Consider the following 25,441-nt stretch of genomic DNA (forward strand, 5'->3'; position numbering starts at 1 on the left):
AACCAAAAAGAGCCCATATAGCCAAGACAATCCTAAGCAAAAAGAACCAGGCTGGAGGCATCATGCTAACTGACTTCAGACTATACTACAAGGCTGCAGCAACCAAAACAGCATGATACTGGTACCAAAACAGATATATAGACCAATGGAACAGAACAGAGGGCTCAGAAATAACATCACACATCTACAACTATCTGGTCTTTGAAAAACCCCACAAAAACAAGCAATGGGGAGAGGATTCCCTGTTTAATAAATGGTCTTGGGAAAACTGGCCAGCCATATGCGGAAAACTGAAACTGGACCCCTTCCTTACACCTTCTACAAAAATTAAGATGGATTAAAGACATAAACATAAGACCTAAAACCATACAAAACCCTAAAAGAAAACCTAGGCAATACCATTCAGGACAAAGGCATGGGGAAAGATTTCATGACTAAAACACCAACAGCAATGGCAACAAAAGTCAAAATTGACAAATGGGATCTGATTAAACTAAAGAGACTCTGCACAGCAAAAGAAACTATCATGGGAGTGAATAGGCAACCTACAGAATGGGAGAAAATTTCTGCAGTCTATCCATCTGACAAAGGGCTAATATCCAGAATCTACAAAGAACTTAAACAAATTTACAAGAAAAAAAAACCCCATCAAAAAGTGGGCAAAGGATATGAATAGACACTTCTCAAAAGAAGACATGTGTGCTGCCAACAAACATAGGAAAAAAAGCTTATCATCACTGGTCATTAAAGAAATGCAAATCAAAACCACAATGAGATACCATCTCAGGCCATTTAGAATGGCGATTATTAAAGAGTCAGGAAACAACAGATGATGGAGAAGATGTGGAGAAATAGGAACGCTTTTACACTGTCGGTGGGAGTGTAAATTGGTTTAACCATTGTAGAAGACAGTGTGGCAATTCCTCAAGGATTTAGAACTGGAAATACGATTTGACTTAGCCACCCATTAGTGGGTATATACCCAAAGGATATAAATTTTTCTACTATAAAGACACATGCACACATATGTTTATTATAGCACTGTTCACAATAGCAAAGACTTGGAACCAACCCAAATGCCAATCAATGATAGACTGGATAGAGAAAATGTGGCACATATACACCATGGAATACTATGAAACCATAAAATAGGATGAGTTGGATGAGTTCATGTCCTTTGCAGGGACATGGATGAAGCTGGAAACCATCATTTTCACTGAACTAACACAAGAACAGAAAACCAAATACTACATGTTCTCACTCATAAGTGGGAGTTGAACAATGAGAACACATGGACACAGGGAGGGGAACATCATACACTGGGCCTGTCAGTAGGTGGAGGGCTAGGGGTGGATTAGCATTAGGAGAAATACCTAATGTAGATGACGGGTTGATGGGTGCACCAAACCACCATGGCACGTGTATACCTATGCTACAAACCTGTACGTTATGCACATGTATCCCAGAATTTAAAGTATAATAAAAAAGTATGTTAAAAAGTAAAACAATGTATCTTTATAAGCCATATAGCAGTCAAATCTAGAAAGAGAAGAAGTACAATTTCTCAAGACAAGAACCAGATGAGTATCATCTCAAAACCTGTAAGTGCTTTTTTCCAATCTCCAGTATATTTATAGATTTTTTTTTACACAAAAGCAGTTTAGTTTCCAGATTAGAAGAACAAAAATCTCCGCCAGAAAGATCACTCCCTTCTTATTAGTGATTTAATTTTTTAAAAGACTAGGTTTCATTCCTGTGCGTTGGATTGCAGAACAATTGAGTGGTGGGGGCGTATTTTGAGAGGGAGAAAAATTGTGTGGGAAAACAGCAAATTCCTTACCTGGAGTTCCTACTTTACCATTTGAATTTACACCTTCAGTCATCATAAAGATTATCATGGGGAGAATTTCAAAATTTCTTGTTGCGTTTTGATTTATTAAGAGGGCAAGATGAGCAAAATGAAGTTGTAAAAAAATTTGTAGAAATGTTTACCCATTTGGATTTGGCTAGGATTTTCTCTTGTTTAACTTTTTTAGGGAAAGATTTATGAATCTTGAGTTATCAGCTTAAAATGCTGTATACCGATCCATGGGTTAGACATGAAACTTTCACCTTTATAGCAACTTTAAGTAAATGTTTAGGCCCGAAATACTTTGATTTGAACTAAAAAATAGTATGGAGAATTATGGAGAATCCTTCCTCAAATCTTTGGAAGTTGATTTCTGTTGTATTTATGTAAACATAACACAAAGACTTTGGACTTGTACAGACAGCAGCCCTGGAAGAATATATTTAATTTAGAATTATTGCACCAACAAATGAGTTACTCGATGAATGAAAGTATACCATGGTATAAATAACACATAATTTGCTAAATAGTCAACTTCTGTGTATATTGATAGAAAGATTAGAATAATACTTAGCAGCAAACATAGTTGTTTGGGTAATATTTCCTATTTCTCTTTACCAAGAAATTGGTGAAACTCACCCGTGTCAAGTCCAAGGAAGTGCTTCTGTCATGGTGTTCTTTGTATGGTCTTTTGTTGTCCTGGCGTGATATCTAAAGCAAATTTTCTGACTTCCACTTTGATAGAAGCTGGGTTTAGAGAGCCATTGCGGGTTTTATTTCAGTCTATTTCTGCAATTTCTTAGTTTCTCAAATATATTCCTATGGTTCTACTTCACATTTTGTCTAATTTTGTTTTACAGGTGTGAGGGATGCCAGAAGTCATGGGATTTTCTCTCCTCTAGTATGTGTTTGGGAAAAGGTTATGGCTGCCCTAGGTGAAATGATTTCTCTGTGCTATTCACGCAAACATTTCAGGTTAGAAGTCCTGCTCTGACTCTTTTTGGAGAAAGAAATGCCATCTAGGTTGAGGTCATGGAACACAATGGGCTGCCATATTTAAGAAAACATTAAATCTATCTTCCCTTCATGCATTACTATTAAATTATCAGTGTTTTGCTATTTACCTAGTTTACTCTAATATGTGTGGTAAGATGACATCTACAGAAATTAGTATATTTTTAAATAAAAGAGCCAAATTATGTAAATATTTGTAAGTAGTAAGAGGCAACATGAACATGAAATCTGAAACCTTTAGTATCTGCAACAGGATTCATTCTTTCTTTAAACTCAGTTCTTGTTCCAACACATCGATACCCATTCTTTCTGCCCATATGGTGTTTTTTTCTTTTACCCTAACTGTTTTCTTTTCTACTTCCCAGAATAAGTAGATAACATATAGCTCTTTGGCCCCAGGCCAAAACTTTGAAACTTTCAACTTTTACATCCTATTTGGAAATCTTACCTTAGAAGATTTTATTGAGAATAGCCCCTTAAAGGAGTTATACTAATGGGGGCTATGCTTTAAAAGATTTTTTGGAATTATTAAACTTAAAAATTAAAATGTTTTATATTAATTTAAATGATATATTTTCAAAGAGAGAGGTCACGTCGACTCCATAGAAAGTCAAATGTAAATAATAGGTTAACAACCATTTATCTATAGAGTACTTGTTTCATGTACAGTACATTAGAAAAATATCTCAATGCCTTAAATTTCCTCTATCTAAATAGTTACTTACATTCATAGTAATTAAACCCCTGAAGAAGAAAATTTGAGCCCTGATATTGACGAAGAGAAATAGAGACTAATAATGATATATAGATAAATGTTTTACCAGATGTTCTACATTATTCTTCCAAATTTTCATACTCTACCAATATTATTGTCCACATAGAACATACACTTGATGCTTTTAATGATATACAATGGACCCTGGGGTTAATTTGTGAAATCCTGGAAATAGCATAGCATAGTTAGTTATTAATATTAATACAGCTCTCACACACATTCATGGAAGTGTTGGCATGTGTCCTGCTATTGCATATTCCCAAATTTGTTTTTTTTTTCTATTTCTTTGGAAGGCCCAAGACGTTACCCACACAGATGCATATTTATTAATCCTAAATGATCTTTTAAAAACAAATATAATATTAGCTTTATATAACTTAATTACCTTTCCCAAATATCGTTTTGTATGTGAACTACCTTGGCGTAGATATATTTGATACATATATATTGAATAACATAGAGATGAGATGAGTGTAAGGTCTCTAGGCATTTCAAGAAGATGGTTATACTCTCTGAAGTTGTTAGAAAATGATTTTCTTCATGGCTGATTAGTATATATGGATCATATGTGTGTGTGTGTGTATATACATATGTATGTGTATGTGTATGTGTGTGTGTGTATATATACACACACACATATATATATGTGTATATATATATGAAATGAAAGTCTTCTTACATAAGGTCAATCGGAAAGGAGACTTTCTACCTCCTTAAAATATTTACAGGACTTTTTCCCAGTAATACAGCAATATGTACCTAGTGTTTTCCAATGAATTTTAAATGAACAAAAGTCAGGGGGCTATTACATTAAGGAATAAAGAGTTTTTTGTCCTGGACAGTGAATACGATTTGCACTGTTTCAACTTGGCTCCATTTCTGCTATGACAGTTGTAGCTTTAGTTTCATAGCAAACTTTTATTTTAAGGAACAACTAGTTTTGAAGTCGCTCTGGGTATGTGATTATATTTTCAATTGTGTCTTTCTTGTTGATCAATGTTTTGAAGGAAGCTATACTATTCTTAAAACTCAAATTCTTAATTGAGAATATTTGAGATTCTGAAGACTTAATAGTGATGTCATAATCCAAAATACTGTAAAAGTGGAAAAGCCTAGTTTTTTTGTTTTTTTTTTTTAGCTACCTGCTAAGCTTATGAAAATAAATACACTGTTTGGAGTCACAGCACTTATGCCTAAACATCACAGCTATACTAGAGGTAGAATAACCTAGAAGTCATTTATCTCAGTTTCTGGCATTGCGAATAATAAAAATGAGACTCAAGAAGGTGAAGGTTAAGTTCCAAGGTTATATAGCTAGTTATTGGTAAAATAAGTTGTAACCACATCCCCTGTTTTTTTCTTTTTCACCATATGATGCATAATGCACACTTCTCTTTGAAAATACATATTTGACCCATAAGAATTTCCTTAGAAATCTAATGATGTGGAGATTGTAAGGCTAAGAGATATTGATAGTTCAATGTCAACTCATTGATCTGGTGCAGACTCACAATGAATGTAATTTCAATACAATTACAGAATTATCAGATACCAATGTTAGGTCCTTTCATCTTAATTATTTGTATAAAATATATGTTATTTTACTTTTAACATATGCAGATGACCCATTTGAAAGGATTCTATGCTTCAATTTGTGAAGCCAGGCTTAGGTTTTATCTATTTACACATGATCACCCATATCCATTCAATAAAATGGCCATAGTTACTAGTTATCTGCCTCCTTGTGAGGATCTTCAAGATAATCTTTGCAAAGTATTTTAAGGCCGTTTAGAGAGAGAGAGATTATAAATAATACTGGTATTTTCTCTTCCTAAATCTCAGTGCTCATCTGAAAAGTTCATGTTTTTATGTGGCATTCTAGGGGTAGTATCATACATGGCCAAAAAGGTTTTCAGTACCATCTTATTAACTTCGTATGCTCTTTTATTGAAGGAAGAATAAACCATTTACGTCCATTGAAATATTGACTTTTTCTCATTAAAGTGAAAATATTTAAGATGCTCTCTCTCTGAAAGTGTGATAGGGATACAGGACAGCACTCTTAGAAGATAAGATCATTCAAAACAAAAGTTCTCAGGGATCATTTTCAAAAATGGTGCTCCCCTGTCAGAGCACTGGTGTTCGTCCACTTTATTATTGATACAGAGGTCCTTCCTGTCAAGCTAACATTTTTCTCTTTGAATTAGAATGAAAATTTTCTCATGTGCTTTTCTACCCTGAGTTAAGACAGATGAAGTAGGAAACACAGGCAATGTTATTCTAGTTGTCTCCATTATGACATAGATATTTATAGTTTAGATGGTATCAATGCCTCCCAGCTTTCTAACAACACCTTTCAATATGATTCTGTCCCTAAAATTTTTCTTCGAGCAAGAAGTCTAATCTTTTAAAACAACTTCTGGGCATGTCCCTTCATAACTAAAACTATCACTGATACCCACTGCCTGTGGATATATTTCAAACATCTCAGACTGATATCCCAAACCCTATATGACTATAACTTGCTTTCCTAGCCATATCTTTCATTTTTTTCTAGGTGAACTGGTATTCTATACAAACTATTATACCCAATGGCTATTTACCATATTATTTAATTTCCCATTCTCCAGATTTTTGCTGTTTCCCAGCCTCTGTTTAACTGCCTTTGTGGAAAAGTGCCCCTTGTATCTTTGTAAATTCAGTACTACTCTTAGGTATAACTACTGCTGCTGGTATTGCCATTGTTGTAAACATGTCTTATATCTCTCATCATACTAAAAGCTCCCAAGGGCAGAGTTTGCAAATCAACTATTCTTATCATCCTCACAAGACCACATACCTGATCTGAGCTCAAATATTTATTTGTTTGATGATACCTAATGTCATTTATCATGCCATTATGGTTTGTGTTGCAGGCCTTGCAACAGATATTTTAGACATTTCTTTCATTTATGTAATACATTCTCACAATGATACTGAAAAAATGACTATCATTACTATTAAATCTTTAAAAAAGGGAAAGAAACTAGGATGCCAGAAAAAGTGATGTCACGTGTTAAGGGCATAGAATCAAAACTTCTGGGACAGTTGTAAGCAGGTTTCTCTCACTTTAGAAACTTGTCCCACTACAGTTTGGGCAAGAATTCTAATATTTAAAAAAATTTAAACAAAACTAAAATTATTTATGCAAAGCCAGTTAGTATGGCTTATGAGACTAGAGCCCTGATAACTCCTCAGATAACCTGAGTATGAGAAATATCAAGAAATTGAAATATTTTGCAAATAATCGTTTATTTAAATAATCATATATTATGCATGTGCTATATTTATTGTCAAATGTGTGTTATGCTCTAGACAATGAAAGATGGATTTCTTGCTCATACTGCTTATAGTTGACATATATAGGGTCATCTGTAGAATAACTTGTAAGGTAGAAAAAGATTGTGACCTTTGTTCTGTCATAACTTGACCTACATGAACCCCTCCAAAATTTCTCAGTTTGCTTCATATGTTCCGCTGAGATCCATATTCAGATATAGTTTCTGAACCAATGCCAATCAAAGGTGGCTTTTTGGGTTTTAGAGTTAACTCAGCTGTCTTTGATCTGGTAGCCAGGCTGCGATGGCTAGTTTTGATATTTTTCCATATTTTTCTTGCTGTCAGATTACATCTTGGTATACCTGTAATTGATTTCCCCAGATAGAAAGTTTAGATGTGGACATGGGAAGTGCAAACTACAACTTAGTGCAAGATAAGCCAAGGGTGTAACTGTCAAGTTGTACTTGAGCAGAAATGTTACCCAGTAGGATTACCAAATGAACAGGATGGCAAAGAGTTCTGGGGTGTGGAAGTCAGAGTAGATGCCAAAGGATCTAGATCAAAGGGGTTGGTAGATGAGCAGAGCTGCATCAGAGAAATCTAGGACTGTTAAGGCAAGCATGACCCTTGGGGGTCTAGGCCATGTTCTGAGGTTGGTAAAATGAATTATAGAAGGTGAGACTGAATGTGAGATTTTAACCACCCAAAAGAGGGTGTATGTGCCTCAGGCAAAGAAAAGGGGGGAGAAAAACGTGGTATATGGTGTATTTGGGGAGCAAAGACAAGTTCAGTTTCACTGGGGCAGAGCAAGGGATAAGTGAATGGTGTGAGACAAGATTGGAGAGGTTAACAGTGGCCAATAACAAGTGATAAAAATAATTTCAAATGAGAGCAGCTAGTACTTATAAAGTGGTTAATGTGCACCAAATACTGCTTTACGTTATCCTGCAGTATTATTGTGAAGTATTACATAAACAACTCAATAATAAAAAGACATAAGGAGAGCATTATTACTATTATCCTGGTTTCCAGATGAAAAAACCTAAGTATTTTCCCAATACACATAGTTATGATGTGTTAGAATAAAAATTTGAATCAGAGTTCTTTAGCCATGTCCACTACCCTCAGGCAAGAATGCCTTTATATAGTTCCTGGAGAATATAGTAAAGATTTAATCTTAATTCTAAAAGCAATAGTAAATCCACTAAGAGATTTCAACAGTAAAGTAGAACAATCAAACTTTATGATTAAAGATAATTTGGGGTGATGGACGAAGAATGGATCAGGAAGTGACATTAAGCAGCAGACTATTGGAGTGGGTAGAATACTTTGCTCTCAAACACATTCTAAATTCACTTATCAATAGGAGCATTAGGACTGGCTGATTATCCTCCTCAACTTTTTTTTTTTATCCCAGGAAATGCTGAGGTCTAGTGCTGTTTCCCTGAGCCACAATTTTATACTCCTTCCCTTCTCATATCACTGTGGGTAGTTTGGAGAACTGACAAATCATCCAGTATTCCAATATTTTGTATTGTAAATTGAGTAGTTATCAGTAAGTATTAGGTCAATTTTACAAGGCATTTGGTCCTAAAATCAGCACCCACTTGTGTATTTCAAACCTATTTTGACCTGAATTTTAACTGTACAATATAGCCACAAACTTAGGTGTTAAATGAATTTACACTTCTGAGTATAAATTCAAAAAGTAATAATAGTAACATTTTAACATTTACCACTTTCTGTATGTTCTAGGCGTATAGCTTTAACAAATAACTGGACCATTTCATTTATTTTTCCAATAATTTAATCCACAAATCTATGTCAAGAATACTCTATGTGTCAAGCCCCATTCCCTAGGTACTGGGTATATAGTGGTAAACAAAATAGACATTGCCTTTGTTCTCCTGAAGTTTAAAATCTGATGGGCACATACACTGATAGTGAGAATATGAAATGATGCATGAGAAAACAGTTTGGTGGTTTCTCGAAAAGTAAAACACAGAGTGATCATATGACCCATGAATTCAACTCCTATGTATCTACCCAAGAGAATTGAAAAGATTTATTCACACAAAAATTTGCACTCAAATGTTCATGGCAGCATTATTAATAATAAAGTAGAAACAATTCAAATGTGCATCAACTAATAAATGGATAAACAAGATATACATATATATATATATATATATATATATGCGCAGTGGAATATCATTCAATCGTAAAAAGGGATAAAGTACTAAACATGCTACAAGAATTATGAATCTTGAAAACCTTTTAATTAAAAAACTCAAGATAAAAAAGGTTGCAGAATATTCCATTTGCATGAAATGTCCAGAATAGTCAAATCCACAGAGAGTGAAAGTAGATTAATGGTTGCCAGAGTTTATGGGGAATAGAGATATTGTGCTTTTTCTATATTGCTGAATTTAATTTTCTAAAAAATTATTAAGGATTATTTCATGTATGTTCATCAGGAATATTGGTGTGTAATTTTGTTTGGTAAAAAGCATAAAACCTAACTAACTTAAATAGATACGTTTCTAAAAAATATAATTTACAAAGAAGAAATGGAAAGCCTGAATAGTCCTATGAATATTATGTTGAATCAATGGTATAAAATCTTCCTACAAAAATTACAGGCTAATTTGTTTTAGAGACTGAAGGCACTAAACATGTAGAAAAATAATTAAAGGAGTACTCAATAAAATTGAGACATATAATGATTCTGGATTAGAAGGCTCAATAATCTAAAGATGTCAGTTCTCCACAAATTAATTAATAGATTTAATAGAATTTAAATAAAACACTAACATAGAGTTTGAGAGATTGGAAAATAATTTATTACATCTATATATGTGAAGTTGATTCCAACATTAATGGAATTCTAATAGAAACCTAACTATAGGTTTTTGGGAAGCTTGAAAGACCATTCACTAAATTTTTATGCTATTTTAATGTTGCAATTTGGAAAAAACAAAAACTGGATAACCAAATTAGGTAATGAGGGAAAAGTCAGGTGGGAATACTTCCCCTAAAAGGTATAAAATGTTTTAAATCTCTGGTAGACATAATATGTTATACTGGAAAAATAAAACAATGGAGCCAAATAGCAAATCTGGAATCAAATCCACTGTATTAGTCAGAACGAATAGGATACACACACACACACACACACATATATACATATATGAGTTTATTAAGTATTAACTTACACAATCACAAGGTCCCATAATAGGCTGTCTGCAAGCTTCAGGAGCAAGGAGGGCCAGCTTGAGTCTCAAAACGGGAGAACTTGGAGTCCGATGTTTAAAGGGAGGAAGCATCCATCATATGAGAAAGATGTAGGCTGGGAGGTCCACAAACAGGTACACTTGATTAAAGGGAAGGCATTAGAGCTAAGATCAGTGTGACAAGGATGGTTAATCCAATAAATGTTGAAGGGATGTTGTTATCCCTAGGAATAAATATAATTTATTCCATTTTATGTACCATACACAAAAATCCATTCAATGTGAGGAATTAAATGTGAAAGTAAAATTTTAAAACATTGAAAAACTTATCAAACAGTAACTTTTTGTCTGCTGGACAGAAAATACTCTCTTATCAAGATGCTCATCATAAGAGAAATGATTATCATAAGCAAAGTATTAACCATAAAAAGATTGATAGAATTGACAATAAAACTTAGTACTTTTGTTAATCAAATATATCAAAATGAAAGTGAAAATAAGTCATAAACTATGAGAATACTTATACAAAAAACTCATACTGAAAATACATAAAGAACTCCTACAAATCAATAAGAGACAACCCAGTAGAAAAATAAACAAAATCATAAAGCCTGTCTTTTAGAAGAGTACATTGAATGGTTAGTAAATATATAATCAATCTCATAGTTATCAGAAAAATACAAACTGAAAAACAAAATGTGTGATCATTTTATACTCACTAGATTGTCAAAAATTAAAATATCTAATAATTGTTAGTAAGGATATGAAAAATGTGTGTATTCTTGGACAGAAAAGGTAAATCTATATATTTGGATAACCAATTTGAAAACATTTAGGCCTTAGCTTGTTAAACTAAGTGTGAACATATCTTGAAACACAGTAATTCTACATGTTAGCATATAGAATGTTCAAATGTTTATCAATTTGACCCACATTAAGTAACACATTTTACATTGTTATCCCAGATACTCATAAATATGTATAGGAATATAGAAATAACTGGAATATTTTTTCATGAAATGACATTTTTATTCTATCTTATTCTAATTAATACTGTGCTAATTTCTTCCTTAATCTACATAAAAAAACTGTTTTGATTTGAGCGATCCTCTCACTTTGGTCTCCCAAAGTGTTGATTTATTTAGGATGTGATTCACAGTATGAAAAGCCTCACCCTAGAGAAACTCTTTTGATATGCATCAGTCAGAATAAAAAAAATCCAAGGACATCCATTGAAGTAAAAATTATGGAAACAATTTTTATAACTTTTATTTTAAGTTCAGGGGAACATGTGCAAGCTTGTTACATAAATAAACTCATGTCATGGGGGTTTGTGTCACAGATTATTTCATGACCCATGTATTAAGAACCCATTAGTTATTTTTCCTGATCCTCTTCCTCCTTGCCCCCTCCCCATTTCAATACCCCCAATATGTGTTGTTTCCCTCTGTGTACCCATGTGTTCTCATCATTTAGATCCCATTTATAAGTGGAAACATGTGGCATTTAATTTTTTGTTCTTGCGTTAGTTTGCTAAGGACAATGATCTCCAGTTACATCCATGTACCTGTAAAGAACATGATCTCATTCTTTTTTTTTTTTTTGGCTGCATAGTATTTCATAGTGTATATGTACCACATTTTCTTGTCTATCATTGATGGGCACTTAGACTGACTCCATGTCTTTGCTATTGTGAGTAGTGCTGCAATGAACATACACTTCTATGTGCTTTATAATAGAAAAACTTATATTCCTTTGGGTATATGCTCAGTAATGGGATTGCTGGGTTGAATGATATTTCTATCTTTAGGTATTTGAGAAATCACCACACTGTCTCCCACAATGAAAATATATAAAAAACTTTTATCTTTATTAACAAGAAAATAGATAAATTTCTATATATGGTGAAATAACTCATCAGTAAAAATAAATGAACTATTCATATATACAATAACCTATATGAATATTAAAAATATATTTGTGAAATAAGTGATTTCAGATTAAGACATACAGTATTACTATTTTACTAAGTGTAAAACAGCAAAAAATACTATATAGTTTATGGATAATAAATATACTAAAGATAACAATCTCTTAAAATGAATATTGTTTGCCCTGGTGGAGATGGGGCTGTGGGAGGACAGCTGAATTGAATCTGGAAGGAGTAAACAAGGAATTTCAATGATATTTTTATTCTTCTAGCTGTGAAATTGGTAATGGGTTGACCAATGTTCGTTCTATGCTATATATTATATATATACACACACACTCAGTCTTTTGTATGTATAAATGAAATATATATCATACATTTTAAACAAAACAAAACATTTTAAGTTGCCCATGAACTAGTAGAATGCAGATAAATGCCACAGAAAATGTAAAGTATTATTATTTTCTTCTTTTTTAAATTACTGACATTTCTTGATGGTCAGAGTGGTCCATCTATTGAAAATTATACAGGCTGCTACTCTCAGGACAATGAAGAAGTATACAATTTTTGGTGTGCTTTGATTTTTTTCTGTTTTATAACACTTTTAATAAAATCCCACTACAGACAGAAAATCTTATATCGTTTCTTACGTGCTTTGAAATTCTCTACATTTTACAATTAAAACATTATTTACTGGTTTTTAGTTACTGGTTTGGAGAAAAGTATTAGGTATCAGTCAGATATTCTGTTAAGACTGGCCTTTTCTTTATTTTTAGCTATAACTGTGTTGAGGACTTCTGAGTTATTAATTGTTAGTAAATGTTTTGCATTTTGTCAGGTTCATCCTGTTTTCAAAAGCCTTTACTTTAAGAAATCAATTGTTCTCTGTTTTGAACTGTAACACTGGTATGATTAGGTAGGTTTTGTGAACATCTGTGAAGTATTTTATCTTAATAGCCAACGCGGTATTTTGAGAGCTAATGTCTTTAAGTGTGACATTTGAGGCTAATTCTCCTCGACTTCGATAAGTGATTTTTTTTTTTTTTTTTTGGTATGAATTAGCAATGTAGTTCCACCTAAACTGCACTAAGTGAAGATGAGATTTAGCAAACTTCTAACTAATTCAATCTATGTAGACAATCCACAAAATCTAATAAAAGCTTCTTTCCTTGTAGAAATTCACTTCTATGTAACCTTGCATGTTCTCAAAACAGCTGTTACTTGGAATTAATATAGATAATGTAGGAAGCAGGATATATATGGGTTATTTATAATTTGAAACAACAAATTTATCATCTTAAATAGGTATTAACTTCACATTTTCCAAAGTACTTTCTTTTTTATCTCATATGTTACCTGAAGAAAGGGTACTAATGTAAAATAGGTATCAGTGTTAAAACTGTAGGTTAGTTTTAATACTACCCTTAAAGACAATTTAGTGTGTGACATAACTACTTTGTGAAGAAGTTTTATCCCTGTGAGTAGTCTGTAACTTCAGAATAAAATGTGTTAGAATAATGTAAAATTAATCCACATGAAATGGTATTCTGCTTTTGTTTTGTAGGTATTTTCTGGTTTTGTTTGTTTGTTTGTTTGTTTGTTTTTATTTTTTATTTTTGACAGAGGGTCTCATTTTGTCCCCTGGCTGGAGTATAGTGGTGCAATCGTAGCTCACCATAACCTTGGTCTTCTAGGTTCAAGCAATCCTCCAGTCTCAGACTTCCAAGCAGCTAAAACTACAGGTGTGCCACCATGCTCAGCTAATTTATTTACTTTTTTTTTTTTTTTTTTTTTTTTTTACAAAGATGGTGTCTTGCTATGTTGCCCAGGCTGGCCTCAAACTCCTGATCTCAAGTGATCCTCTCACCTAGGTATCCCAAGGTTCTGGGATTGCAAGTGTGAGTCACTGTTCCCAGCCTGTTTTGTAGTTTTAATAGGAAATTACAGCATGAGTTTTGTTTCTGTTTTGCCAGGAATGTAATTAGCTACCATAAAAAATAATTTTTTCCTAGCATCACATTTTAAATACTAGGGATGATGAAAGCTGGTCCCATTTTTCGTACATTGAGGTGTGTTTCTATTTGTTGAGGCATTGCTAAACAAAGCTAATATAGTTTGTCATGAGCTGGCTATAGGATATGGTAAAACAGGAAATATTTGTTTATTATTCCAAATTTTCCCTTGAAACTAGTCTTCAATTTTACTTTTTGTTCAGAAAATTATGTTTGTTTAATAGTTGTTCAAATCGTGAGTCAGGCTCGTATTTAGGATGTATAATGCTGGGAAGAGAATCACTCCTAACCTAGTAATAATAAAACGCCAGATAACCTATAAAGTTATAATTTTATTGAACACATCAAAGAGCTAGTGTTGTAGGGAACCTACTATATTGAAATTTTAGGAAACAGAAACACCTTGAGAGACAGGATGTCACAGGGACTCACCTGTAGTTGAGCATGGAAAGAAGATGTGGACACTATAAAAGCAATGAACAAGATTTAAATAACATTGTTAATGAAGTGCAAAAGGCTGAGTGTGAATTGGAATGAGGTATAGAGCTTCTTGAAGCCACATAAACTAGGGGAGCAAATCAGCTTTCAGGATCCCCCTTGAGGACCTTCTACAGTTGTTCATGAGAGAGATTGGGGACAAAGATGGAAACCAGCAAAAAGCTCCATCAGTATGGCAGAGCTGGGAGATGGGGGACCCATCATTGTGGAAAAAGCAGGATCCTCTAACTGGAAATTTGTTTCCCTGTAGAGAAAAAAACCAACCCCCAAACCCTTAATCAAGTGAACCCTGTCAACCCAAGCCACTGATGAAGACCAATTACAACTAGAGGAAGAGAAAAGAAAAACACCACTACCACCAAAGTAAAAATAAACCTCCAGGCCAGGCGCAATGGCTCACACCTGTAATCCCAACACTTTGGGAGGCCAAGGCAGGCAGATTACCTGAGGTCGGGAGTTCGAGAGCAGTCTCACCAACATGGCGAAACCCCGCCTCTACTAAAAATACAAAATTAGCAGGGCATGGTAGTGCATGCCCGTAGTCCCACATACTGGGGAGGCTGAGGCAGAAGAATCGCCTGAACCCAGGAGGCAGAGGTTACAGTGAGCTGAGATGACACCATTGCACTCCAGCCTGGGCGACAAGAGCAAAACTCTGTCTCAAAAAATAAAAAATAAAAATAAAAAATAAATAAATCAACCCCCAAACTCTCTAACCCTGGTGGAGTAAAGGAAGCCTGGCAAATAGAGAATTTGTACTGATGATGCTTCATTACAATACATCATTTGTACTGAGGCTGCATTATTACAATGACAAACATGGAATTATAAACAATATCAATACTGTATTTGAGAGGGACAAGGGCATGGAGAGATGCACGCTCTGTGGCACCAGTGTAAAAGGAGATTGAATTATGAGGGTACAGCAGAAACCACCACTCACAAGACTTGTCCTTATTTGATCTTCTTCATGCTTTCTATATATAAATAGTGTTTTTGCTGAGGATGTTTCTCATTGGCAATTGTTTAACATCACAGCTCCCAGAGGTGGTGACAACAGTTGGGGCAAACAATAGCTAATATATTTGTGTGTGTGTGTGTGTGCGCACGCGCGTGTGTGTGTGTGTGTGTGTATGTGTGTGTGTGTATATATATATATATATATATATATGGAATGAGGTATCTAAGGTGGGCTTTAAAAACCTCAGATGTGTTCCAGAGAATCTAGAAGGATACATGGGGTGGCACACATGACCAGGGTTGTGTGCATGCTAGAAAAGACTAGAAAAAATCTTTAGCACTCATCTCTGGCTGACCTTGAGAGTCTTCATGAGCAGAAAGTAAAGGCTAAGGCAGAATTTTAAACTGTTTGCCTGAGCACTGAAGGCGTGCCTGAACTCCAAAAAAGTGTCCATCAGCGAGTGCTGTAAGATGTATTGGTTACAGTCATTTAAGAAAATCTCTGCCCAGTGATTAGCTGACAACCAAGGAAAGCTAGCAGCAACTTCAATGGCTTTGCACAATAACAAAAAATACATACTTTACAAAATTGCTTCAAGAAAGTCAGCAAAATAACTCAGCAAAAACAGCATAATACACAAAGAATGTCAAAGTCTGGTTGGTGGAGGGTGATCAGATTTCCAGAGTTGCTTACATTATTTGACATGTCCACTTTTTAGTAAATATTGAGAGACTTGCAAAAACACAAGAAAACATAGCACGTCCATATGAAAAAGTCCTGTCAATAGAAACTATCCAGGAAGAAGCCAAGGTGTTGAAGTTACTAAAGAAATAATTAAAATCAGTGATTTTAAATATATCAAGTTAGACGAGAAAATCATATAAAAACTAAGGAATGAGAATAATATCTCACTAAATACAGAATATCAATATAGAGACAAATTTTATAAAAAATCTGTAGTTGAAAGGGGTAACTGAAGCAAAATTTTACTCAGAGGGACTCAACAGAAGATAGCAGCAAAAAGGAGTCAGCAAACTTTAACATAGGTCAATTGAGAATATCCAATCTGAGGGACAGAAAGAAGAAAGAATAAGGACAAAAGAAAAAAGACCTATGGGATACCATCAAGTGTATCACTATGTGCATGATAGGGAGTATGTATGCAAGGGGGTGGAGAGAGAAATGTGTAGAAAGACTATTTGAAGAAATAATGCCTGCAAGCTTTTCTTTTAAAAAAATAATTTATTTTTATTATTATACTTTAAGTTCTAGGGTACATGTACACAACGTGTAGGTTTGTTACATATACTAATATACACAACCAAGAATTCAAACAAACTCTAGGCTAGAAAATTTCAAATAAATCTACACTAGAAACATCAAAAGAAAACTTCTGAAAGACAAAGATGAAGAGACAATCTTGAAAGCATTAAAAGAGGAGTGACTCATTGGTATAAGGAGTAATCCATAAGATTAACAGCTAACTTCTCATCAGAAGCCATGGCAGACTAAAGCAGTGGGAAGGCATTTTGCTGAAAGAAAAAGACTCTCATTAAAATATGGTGTATGCAGCAAAGTATCCCTCAAAAAAGAGACAGAAATTAGCACATTTCTAGATAAACAATAACCAAGGGAACTGGACACTGAAGAAGACTTAATCAAAGAAATGTTAAATTAGAAATTTTTGTGCTTTAAAGGATACCATTAAGAGTGAAAAGACAGCCCATAGAATGGGAGACAATATTTACAAATTATATATTTAATAAGAGACTAGTCTTAAAATTATTTAACAAACTCTTGAAATTCAGCAACTAAAATATGAATAAGCCAATGAAAAAGGGCAAAGGATTTGAACAGATATTTCTCCAAATTAGATATTCAAATGACCAGAAACACATGAAATAATCCCAAATATCACCAGTCATTAGAAAAATGCAAATCAAAACTGCAATGAAATACCACTCACTAAGATGGGTGGTATCACAGGATTGCTATAATTTAAAAGATGGAAAATAACAAGTGTTGGTAAAGTTGTAGAAAAATTGAACCTTTATACTTTGCTGATGGAAATATGAAACAATGCAGCTGCTTTGAAAAATTATTTGGCAGTCCTCTAAAATGCAAAATGTGGAATAACTATATGACTCAGAAATTCTTTTCTGAGGTACTGAAATAATTTAAAATGTAAATCTGCACAAATACTTTTACAGAAATATTCATAGCAGCATTACTCATAATAGACCTAAATGAAAACAACTCAAGTATCTATTAATCCTTGAATGGATAAATACTATGTGGTACATCCATACATTAGAATAATATTTGGCAATAAAAGTTAATGATATGGATGAAACTTGAAACTATTACATTAGGTAAAGTACATCAAACATGAAATACTACATATTGTGTGATTCCATTTTTATGAAATGTTCAGAACGAACAAAACAATAGACACAAAAAGGAGGTTATTGGTTACCAGAGGCTGGGAATCAAATAGAATGGGGAGTGACTGCTAATTCATATGGGGTGTCTTTTGGGAATTATGAACATATTCTGAATTTAAATAATAGAGATGATTGTATAACTTTGAATATACTAAGACACACTGAGTTGTTAACTTTTTGGATATACGAAGGCACACTAATTGTAGTGAATTATCTGAAAAAGAAATAAAGCAATCTTTATTTATAAGCAATCTTTCTTTACAATGGCTACAAAAATATACATAAAATACCTAAGAATACGTTTAACCAAGGGATTGAAAAATCTCTACAATGAAAACTATAAAATGTTGATGAAAAATATAAATACACAAATAAATTTTAAAAATGTGTTCATGGAATGAAAGAATTAATATTGTGAAAATGTCTGTACTAGTCATAGCAATCTATAATTCCATATAATTCCTATCAAAATGTCAATGATATTCTTCACAGAAATTTAAAAAAAAACATAAAACTTGTATGGAATCACAAAATAGCCTGAATAGTCAAAACAATCTTGAACAAAATGAACAAAGCCGGAGGTATCATACTGCTGGACTTCAAAAAATACTATGATATAAAGTGACAGTGAGCAAAACAGCATGGTACTGGCATAAAAATAGACACATAAACCGATGGAACAGAATAGAAATATCAGAAATAAACCCACAAATCTACAGCCAACAAATTTTTGACAAAGGTGCCAGGTACACACAATGAGGAAAGATAAAAGATAGACTCTTCAATAAAATTGTGCTTAGAAAACATTATCTCCACAGTTCTCGATATTCTCAGAAGAATGATACTAGATCTTTATCTCTCACCATATTAAAACATTTACTCAAAATGGGTTAAAGAATTGCATGTAAGTCCTTAAACTACACAACTACTAGAAGGAAATATAGGAGAAAAACTCCATAATACTGGTTTAGTAAGGGATTTTTGGATAAAATCCTGAAAGCAAATATAGACAATTGGATTATATCAAACTAAAGTAACTTCTGCACAGCAAATGAAACAATCAACCAAGCAAAGAGACCACTTGTTGAATGGGAGAATGTATTTGCAAACTACACATCCAATAAGAGTTTAATATCTAAAACATATAATGAACTCAAACAACTCAGCAACTACAAACTCCAAATAACCCAATTAAAGAATGGGCAACAAACTTGAATAGGCATCTCTCAAAAGAAGACATACAAGTGACCAAGAGATATATAAAAATACCAAACTTCACACTAATCATTAGGGAAATGCAAATAAAAACTACAGTGAAATATCACCTAACTACAGTCAGAGTGGCTACTATACAAAAATCAAAAGATAAAAAATGGTGAGGACGTGGAGAAAAAAGAACCCTTGCACACTGCTGGTGGAAAAGCAACCTAGTACGACTATTATGGAAAACAGTATGAAGGTTCCTCAAAAAAATAAAAATATAATTACCATGTAATCCAAGACTACCGCTACTGAGTATATATTTAAAAAATGAAGTCAGCATATCAAAGACATACCTGCACTCTTATATTTATTGCGGCACTATTCACAGTAGCCAAGATGACCATCAATGAATGAATGGATGAAGACAATGTGGTATATATACACAATGGAATACTGCTCAGCCTTAAAAAAGAAAAATTATCATTAGTGGCAACATGGATGAACCTGGAGGACATTATGTTAAGTGAAATAAACCAGTCACAGAAAGACAAATACTGCATAATCGATCTCACTCATATGTAGAATCTAAAAAGTTGTTCTCATAAAAGTAGAGAAGAGAACAGTGGTTCTCAGAGGATAGGGAGAATAGGGAGAAGTGAGGTATGGTAAGAGATTGGTCAACCGGTACAAAGCTATGTTAGATAGGTGGAATAAGTTTTGGTGTTCTATAGCATAATAGAATGGCCAGAGATAACAGTAATGTCATTGTATAGTTCAAAATAGCTAGGGGAGATTTTTAAATGTTATCACAAAGAAATGATAAATATTTAAGGTGATAAATATTCTAATTATCATGATTTGATCATTACACAATGTACATGTGTATCTAAACATCACATTGTACCCCATAAATATATACAATTATCATGTCAATCATAATTAAAAGTTTTAAAAATCTTTTAAAAGTAGAGATATGAAAAATATAAAAAACTCAAATCAGACTTCCATAGATTAGAAATAGTATGTGTGAAGTAAATCGTATACTAAATGAGATTAGTGAGACATTAAGACACCCCAGAAAAAAAATTAGGAACTTGAAGATGTATCAGTAGGAACAGTCTAAAATTAAACACCATAGGAAAACATATGTATTAAAGAAAGAGCATTAATAATCTGTAGGGCAATTTTATGTAACCTAATAGATAGGTAATTGGATTTTATAAAGGAAGCATATGGAGATAAAATATTTGAATTAATAATGGGTGATAATTTTTCAAATTTGATGACAACTCTAACCCCAGAATTTTAAGAAGCTCAAGAAGTTCCAACCACAGGAAACATGAAGAAAACTAAACTAAGGTAAATACAGTGATGAGAAAATTTCAGATGCAGCCAAAGTAAAAAACCAGTGTTTGTAGAAGAGGAAAAGAAAGAATGACAGGAGGTATCTTACGAGAAGCAATGTAATAAGAATGACTAGTATTTTTAAATTACTGGAAGAAAAATAAAACAATCTAGAATTTTATTTCAGTAAAAAATCTTTCATTAAAAAAGGTAAAACAAAGACTTTTTTAAACATACAAAAGCTGCAAGAAATAATCACCATTAGAACTACACTAAAAGAAATGCTGAAAATGTTGCTCAGGCACAAGGACAATGCAAAGAGAATAAAAACCAAACCTAATATTAGCAGAAACTATTTACATATCCCATGTCTGAAAAAACCCCCATATCTGGAATACATAAAGAACTTTGAAAATCAATCAAAATTTTAAAAATATCAAAAAGATTTGAATACAGACTTTACAAAAAGGTATTCTGATGGCAAACAAACAAACAAACAAACAAACAAACAAAAAACACCTGAAATAGTGCTCAACGTCTTTAGTCCTTAGGTAAATGTAATAGTCCTTACTGTAAATTAAAATCACAATGAGATGGACCTATTAGAATGGTTTTAAAAACTGACAATATGAATTGTTGAGGAGATGCAAAGCAACTGGGACTCTCATACTTTGTCATTGAAAATAAAAATGATTCAGCTACTTGAAAAATCAATTTGTCATTTTCTTTTACAGTTGAGCATACACTTATCATTCAACCCAACGATCCCACTCCTAGGTATTTATCCAAGTAAACTGAAAACTTATGTTCACACACAAATCTTTACATTAATGTATGGCTTTATTTACAATGTCCCCAAACTGGAAGCAAGACATATGTCCTTCAAAAGATAAATGAATAAACAAAATGTGGTACATACATATAATTGAATAATACTCAGAAATAAAAAGGAATACATTTCTCCTGTATTCAAAAACATCAATGAGTCTCAAATGCATGTTTACTAAATGAAAGAGGCCACACCTGGAAGACTTCATATGTATATTCCTTTTTTTTTTTTTTTTTTTGAGACGGAGTCTCGCTCTGTCGCCCAGGCTGGAGTGCCCTGGCCGGATCTCAGCTCACTGCAAGCTCCGCCTCCCGGGTTTATGCCATTCTCTTGCCTCAGCCTCCCGAGTAGCTGGGACTACAGGCGCCCGCCACCTCGCCGAGCTAATTTTTTGTATTTTTTTTAGTAGAGACGGGGTTTCACCGTGTTAGCCAGGATGGTCTCGATCTCTTGACCTTGTGATCCGCCCGTCTCAGCCTCCCAAAGTGCTGGGATTACAGGCTTGAGCCACCGCGCCCGGCCGTGTATATTCCATTTTTATGACCTTCCGTAAACGGCAAAACTAAAGGAACAGAAAGCACATCAGAGTGTACTCAGAATTAGGGGTGAAGGAAGGTTTGACTATAATGTTGCATTAAGGGGTTCTCAGGGGCTGATGATTATATTCTCTATACTGTTTTTGCTGGTGATGTTCGTTATATGATTGTATGCATTGGACAAAACTCTTGAGTTGTACACCATAAAGGGTAAGTTTTACTTCATATAAATTATACCTGAATAAAATTGCAATAACAGAGAATGAGAAAATTTAGGAGGACAAATGGGAAGCTGAATTGGAGAGAACCTCTAAAGTACTTATACATTCAGGCAAACTCATTTATTAGGCGACTGTTGTTTGGATGGATGGTAAAATGTGGTGAGGTAATATAGATATAAAGTAAAGCATATTAAGACATTCCAAAATGAATGCATTTTCATCGTCAAGACCTCATGGTCTACTGAGGGAATCTATCCTTTTCATTGACACCATAAAATAATGTAGTAAATGCTATGAAATGGCTAATATAAGGTGTTCTTGGATCCCACAATGGAATAAATTGCCAGACACAGGTGTGGCGCAAAAGGCTGCCTGGAAGAGACATCAATGAGGAGATAAAAAAGAGTGCCTAGAAGGAAAGGGGGTTTTCTTTTCTTTTCCTTTATTATTATTATTATTTTTTGAAACGGAGTCTCACTCACTCTGTTGCCCAGGCTAGAGTGCAATGTCATGATCTCGGCTCACTGCAACCTCCACCTCTTAAGTTCAAGAGATTCTCCTGTCTTCCTGCCTCAGCCTTTGGAGTAGCTGGGATTACAGGCGTGTGCCACCACACCTGGCTAGTTTTTCTATTTTTAAAATAGAGATTGGGATTTCACCATGTTGGCCAGGCTGGTCTCAAACTCCTGACTTCAGGTGATCCACTTGCCTCAGCTTCCCAAAGTGCTGGGATTACAGGGTGAGCCACCACACCTAGCAGGAAAGAGGCTATTTTGTAAAACAAAATAAGTTCTCATTAACTTAAATATTTTGAAGAAGCTAATATACATACTGGAACACACGCTTATACTACTAAATTCAAAAGATTATGTAGATTTTTTTCAGAGGTGCCCTCTGTCATCAAAATATTGTATGTATGTATTTATCAAAATATTCTTTGCATTCATAAGCATGTGTAAATGGATTTTTGAAAATCAGGTTAGCATATTGTATACACTATTAAATTCTGAATACTTTTAACTAAAATGCATCTCAAAAGTTGTCTATCAGTTTATAGCCAACTATAATAAAATTTCATTATATTTTCTATTTGCCTTTTTTTTGTTTTCTTGCTGGTTATTTTAAGGTTGGTGATTATTATTTTGCTTTTCTTTATACCTTTGTGAAATATATTAAAATTTCTATTTGTTGATTGTATTAATGAGCCACTTATATGAATAACAAAATATGCATTCACTTTTTTCTCACTTTCATTCTCTCCCTTCCAAATCCAACTTTAATAGTTTGTATTCTTAGATCCTCTAGTTTGTCTTTTATCCTCTCTCCTACTATTCAATGTTTTAGCTGCTGAGGATACAGCAGTGAACAAAGCCAGAAAAAATAAATCTCATGGAGTTTATATTCTAGTGAGAAGATACAGGCAATACATACATTTAACACATATTACACCACAAGATCTGTGGAAATAGTAAGGTGAGGTTGAGCAATAGAATGTGCTGTCAGGAAGATGGTAAATTGCCGTGTTAGGTAGATTCATCAGAAAAGGACTCACTAATCAGTTGCCATTTGAGTAAAGATATGAGAAGGTAAAGGACTGAGCTTTCTGATGTGCATTTCTCAGCGAAGATTCTTCCTATTATATTTCTCTCTGACTTTTAATTTTTATCTATAGATTAATTTCTCAATTTTTAATTCCCTAAATACACAAATATGAAACCTATGGATATAATGGCTGGCTGTATTACAACATTTTATATCAAGGGCTTGATCAGCATCTGTAGGATTTGGTATCCATGAGGGTCCTGGAACCAATTTCCTGCGGTTGCAGAGGGCCAAATACATACTGTCCTATTATTCCCAAGAACTTTTTCCTATTCTTTGAATATTCTATTTATATAAAATTCTGTTTTTATCTCATGTGCATAATATCCTCTCCCTTCTGAGAGTATTATGCATATTTTTATTAAATAAAGTTCTTCTTGGTCTTTCCCGGATTGCATATATTTTATGCTGATTTCCCTATTTCTGGTTTGGTCTTTGTCTTTAATTTTGCAATGTCTTCTCAAAGGTTATCTGTTTGTATTTTAGACTGAAGCATAAAAACTTAACGGGAATGTTTTCTCTGGGACCATTTTGTTTCTTGAGCGAATAATCTCTTCTCTTCTGCCTGGGGAGCGATATACCTGGATGGCAACCCTATTGGCTCAGAGTCACATGAGGGACCAAGGAGCCTACGTATTAAGTGGCAGACTTTCGCTTACTCCCTCTGTTTTTAATAGAACACATCTCCCTCACTCTCCCGCTTCCTGCTCTCCCAGTCTAGCACCTCTAGGTTAACTTCTCCGTAGAATACATGTATAGTCCCCTGACCAAGAGAAGTGGAGGAAAAGGTCTGGCTGGTTTAAGATATCCTTGCATAGGCTTTATTTACCGCTCTTGTTTTAAGCTCAAAAGCTTATCCTCAAGAGATTCTGTAGCAAGATGGAGCTTGCTTCTGGCTGGATGCCTCCTCGGCAAGCATTTTCGATTTTCTCAGCTCAGCTAAAGTTTCCATCCACCTTTTCCCTGTCTTCTTCTTCTGCTTCTTCACCTGCAAAACATGAAAAATAACAGACATCTGGAATTCTTTCCAGCATGGTTATGGACATGAAATAAAATCACGGACTTGAAAGCTTCTTCTAACCTGTGCAGCCTTCTTTGTTGCCTTCTCCTGTGTGGTTCAGTTGCCTTCTTTTAATTTGTTTAACACCTCATATTACTTTTTGCCTTAGGGATTGTTTCACATGTTTTTTCTTCTGCCTGAAATGCTATTTCCTATTTTTCTTAATTATTTTTTATATAATATTGAATTCAAACAAAATAATACATATGTAAATTTTAGAAACAGTTATATCATGAACAGTAAGTCAAACACACAACCCAGAAAGCAAAACAGTACCATCTACTTCCTCTGCTTTGTGTCTGTTCCCCAAGTCAACACTTTATCCTCTTCAGAATTAATCAGCCCACATTCCGTAAACACAATTTATTTCCTGTAGAGAAATATTCTATCACATATTTGTATATGAGTAAACACATATCATTTCTTTTGTTTGGTTAGTGCTTTACAAATAGTGTCAGGCTTTATACAGTCTTCCGGACCATGTTGTTCTTTCCCAATGTTAAGCTTTTATGCTCTATTCGTGTTATTGGATAATTCATTTCTTCTCATTGCTGTAAAATATGTTATCCTGATGAAATTTCAAAATTGTTTATCAGTTATCCTACTCGTGCA

The sequence above is a fragment of the Papio anubis genome, chromosome 14 (genome assembly GCF_008728515.1).
Source record: "Papio anubis isolate 15944 chromosome 14, Panubis1.0, whole genome shotgun sequence".
NCBI classification, from domain to species: Eukaryota; Metazoa; Chordata; class Mammalia; order Primates; family Cercopithecidae; genus Papio; species Papio anubis.